The following is a 4,550-nucleotide window of genomic DNA, read 5'->3' on the forward strand; positions in this document are numbered from 1 at the left end:
AAGTGTTTGACCATCTAATCCGCCATAGCACAGCTAACACAAACTATACAAAAGATAACAGTCATACATCAAAAGCATCTCAGAAACAACCAACAGAATATTGCAATCAGATGGCATCACCAAAGCACACAAGCCAATTAAACCCTCCAAAACATATTAAGTAAACAAAGACACCAAGTAGCCCCAAAAGAAAAAAAAACAGGAGTCATCTACAACATGCAGTCTAAGGACTGTAACTGATACTAGGTAGGACAAACAAGACTAGCAGAGCACATACATGAACTAGTAGTCAGAACACATGATGAAAACTCCTTAATTTCACAATAATTAGACAGACCCAACCATAGTTTCAACTGAGAAACAGTGAGAATGCTGGACCAAACTAAATCCAAAAACATTGGAGAATTTCTGAAATCTTGACACTTAGACAAGTCAAGCACATAGAGATAAACAACATTTACACACCATTGGCAAGAGATAAAAAGCGGAAAAGAAAACAAAGCCCAGAATACCTCTTTGCCAGCAATTAACACCCACATAAGGGATTAACACCAGACAATCAGTAAGCAATACCCTAACTACCAGCTCAAACAACCAAACAATAAACACCACCCTAATCAAGGACTACCAGGAAGAAAGCCACACCCTCACCAACATTGACAGGGCGAGCTACTGTTAAAGAGCAAACCTCCGTCTCTTCTAACACTTAAGATTTTACCCTAGCCAAGTAATTAAATGTCTGTATGAAAACAACCAAGCTCAGACAGAACCAAGCACTCTACAGCTGATGGAAATAATTTAGAGAGGTGTATACTCAAGAAAATAAGCTGTGTAGAGCTGAGTGGATCCAATGCTGCCATATAGGATCAGGATTATAACTTACTACTATCATTGCACATACTCTGCCTCCTGCCCAAAGTGATTGATATGTGTACATTTCTAGATGTAGATGGAGAACTGAGTGTTATCCTCTAGAATGGGCAACTTGCTCATATTCTTTAAAATTAAGCCTGCCAAAATAGCAAAAAGAAGACAGAAGGATATTGTCCATAGATTGCACTAATTCAATCTTCAATCCTTTGAATCTTCCAGATATTTTAATTTTAAAAAGCCCTTTATATAGGGTCTTAACAACCAAGGAGAAAGATTGTGTTGGTCCAGTCCTAATTCCCCTTTTTGTGCCTGCAGATGGGGCATATCCAAAATTCAGATCTCTTCCTACAACCTAAAATGGAGCATTTCACTCTGTCATTTTCCTAAGGGATGAGTAATTTGGAGCTAATTTATTGCATTTATATTCTATTTGTAAGGCCCAATAACTCAGGGTCCTTCACAATTTTATGAGCAGAAAAACAGTGAAGTATGAAATAGAATAAGTTGAAAGAGAAAAAAGTCACTGTGAACTTACTGGTGGAGAAGGAAGGCTAACAGCTTAATACCTACATGTGCAACAAGCGGATGGCCTTCAAACCAAGAGTTACCTAGGTTGCTTCATTAAAGAGCAGAGTAACCCCTTAGCATGTATAAAGTGCTTTGTAGAAGTTAATTAAGACATGGTTTATTTTAACTGAACTTTATTGAAGAAGGTAGAATGGGCTAGATCCATATGTAGTGGCAAGCAATAATGCATGAATCACATACCAAAATGGCCATATTCAAACATCCTCAATAAAGTTTGAATGGATTTGACTGTGAATGTTGCAACTGTGGTTTTTCTGATGAACCATTTAAAAAAATCTAGGTTAATGCTCTGTGTAAACCCTGATACCTACCCAAACTAGGTAACATCAGTGATAGTCTGAGGATGAGACTAGCACTGATGATGTTACCAGCTGTGGCTAATGAAACATCTGCAAGGAAGCAACCATGATCAGAGAGCATGAAGGACCCCTCATTTCAACCCTGAGCTACAAATATTCTCCTTTAATAGTATCATTGGTGGTCTAAATACTCTGACCATTCCTAAGCACAAGGAATCGCTTTAAATTGCTAGCCAGAAGGAATTTTAATTCAAATACTCCTGTTGAATCGTTTTTTAAAGGTTTGAACTGCATGAAATAGAAGTATTTTTTTCCCCTAGCGCTTAATCCATTTTAGTGGTTGGTCCAGATCAACGACTGAAAGAAAAGCTGAAAACCCCTCGAAAGAATCCAGAATTTCTCGATCATTCCCCACCCACGAAAATCCCATTCAGAGCCCCCAACCTCCCTTCCTCTCTTCTCGGCTAGAAACTGCAGAAACGTAGCCGGATCGATAAGAGCAGCGAGGGTTTCACACAAATAAAGGCTCCCCCACTTCATGCCACACTCCAACGCATCAGTTCCGCTCAGCCAAATGTTAATATCTCCGTAAACACGGCGGGCTTCGTCGACTGTGGGCTTCGTCGATTTAAACAACGCAGGAAACAACCGGGCAACACCTGTAAACTTGCTCAGGAAGGTTAAAACGCGCGCGTGAACACGCCCTTGTGCTCTATCCCAGCGTTTCCCAACCTTAGGAACTTGAAGATGCGTGGACTTCAACTCCCAGAATTCCCCAGCCAGCTATGCTGGCTGGGGAATTCTGGGAGTTGAAGTCCACGCATCTTCAAGTTCCTAAGGTTGGGAAACGCTGCTCTATCCTAACGAAGCGCGTGGGATTTCGTTTCAGAGTGGAGCCGATTCCACGGATGTTTAATTACCAAAGATTAAAGTAATTGAGCTGACTAGCGTCTGGGCAGGCGTCTACGAAAATAGTGCTTGAAACGTTCAGTCCAACCAAATTTAGGAACGGTGCCTTTATGGATTGGTGGGTTCATTTATGTGCCTATCTTTACAGTTCGCCTTCCTTTCTCCGAAGAAGCCAAGCGGCACATCATGACATCTCCCTCCCTCCCCTCCTTTTACCTTCACAACAATCCTGTGAGGTAGATCGGACAGAGAGATAATGGCTCCACCCAATGAGATTCCTGCTGAAGCTGAGGCTTGTACTTCGGTTTTCGTTGCCCTTCTCCCTCAAACTATGCCATTGCAAAGACCGTTTTTACGTAGCGGCTTAAGGCACCATTTGCTTAACTATAGTTTATCGAATTAAACATCATTCGAAAAGCAAAGCCGTACGTTTACTCGGACCTTTATTTATTTATTTATTTATTTATTTTAATTCCATTTATATCCCGCCCTTCTCCAAAGACTCAGGGCGGCTTACAAGCTTAGCAGTAGCCTTCATTCTATGCCTGCTTGTTAGGGCTTTCACACACACACACCCAAGTGGCATTATTACAAAGTCAGCTTAATTGCCCCCAACAATCTGGGTCCTCATTTTACCTACCTCGGAAGGATGGAAGGCTGAGTCAACCTTGAGCCTGGTGGGACTCGAACCTGCACTAATTGCAGGCAGCTGGTGTTACGTAAGGAGGCATTAGCCCACTGCTCCACCAAGGCTCCTTTGACTGATCTAACGTTTTTTAACGTTTTCTACTCTGGTCTGTACTTTCCCGTTTTAACGACTCGTTTTCGATTAGGGTTGGCTGGATAAGCAGTCTTGTAAAACCATCCAGGGTTGTTGGTTTTTTCCCCCCCCTTAGTTATGCGGCGTACAAAATGTACAAACACAACGGCTAGTTCCATGCAAGTACATTAGAGAATACAATATAATGGTCTCAGCGTGTTGTGAGAACCCAGACACTGGACCTATCTTGGGGAGGGGAGGGGAGGGGAGGGGAGATGGGGAGGAAAACACCGCATCTAAAACATCCGGCGATGTTGAAGGCGAGTCCGACTTTCCCGGCGCTCCAAACGCCTTCCTTGAAACCACTGCGATTTTTCATCCCCGTGCGATCGGGACGACTATCTTAAGAGCTAAAGTTAAACAGGCGGTGCCAAAGAGCTGCTGTATCTTTTATCACACACACACAAAAACACACACCTTTCTTTCTTTCTTTCTTTCTTTCTTTCTTTCTTTCTTTCTTTCTTTCTTTCTTTCTTTCTTTCTTTCTTTCTTTCTTTCTTTCTTTCTTTCTTTTTCTTTCTCTCTCTCTCCCTCCCTCCCTCCCTCCCTCCCTCCCTCCCTCCCTCCCTCTCTCTCTCTCTCTCTCTCTCTTCCCCCCCCCCAGGGTGCCGTCCCATTGATTGCAAAGGATGCTGCTTCCCAGCTGATGCGGTTTGGAGGCGCTTCTGAAAAGCCACGCCGCCGGCCCCTCGCTTTTGTTTGCCGGCCGAGCTATTAAGCGGGCTTGGCGCGCGCAGGCACACCCCAACCTGATTCCTGCGCCTCTCAGTCTCTTGGATACTTGGCGCTGACTTGGGGAAGGTAGAAAGCTAATTGCTAATCACGGAGAGAAAAAAAAAAAGAACCAGCCACCCTAGCAGGAGTGGCCCGGCATATGGCGAATGAGCGGCCTCCGACGCTCAATATTCACGTTTCCAAAATATTAATGAGATGAAAGCAACCTGCAGCTCGGCGGTGCAGCTTGTTAATGGTGAACGAGAGGGAGAGCGGCGCGCGCCCGGGGCGGGGGGGGGGGGAGGTTGACGAGCCGTTGTTAGGCGAAAGCGACACGGCGAAGGGTA

This window comes from Vipera ursinii, assembly GCF_947247035.1.
Source record: "Vipera ursinii genome assembly, chromosome: 7".
NCBI lineage: Eukaryota > Metazoa > Chordata > Lepidosauria > Squamata > Viperidae > Vipera > Vipera ursinii.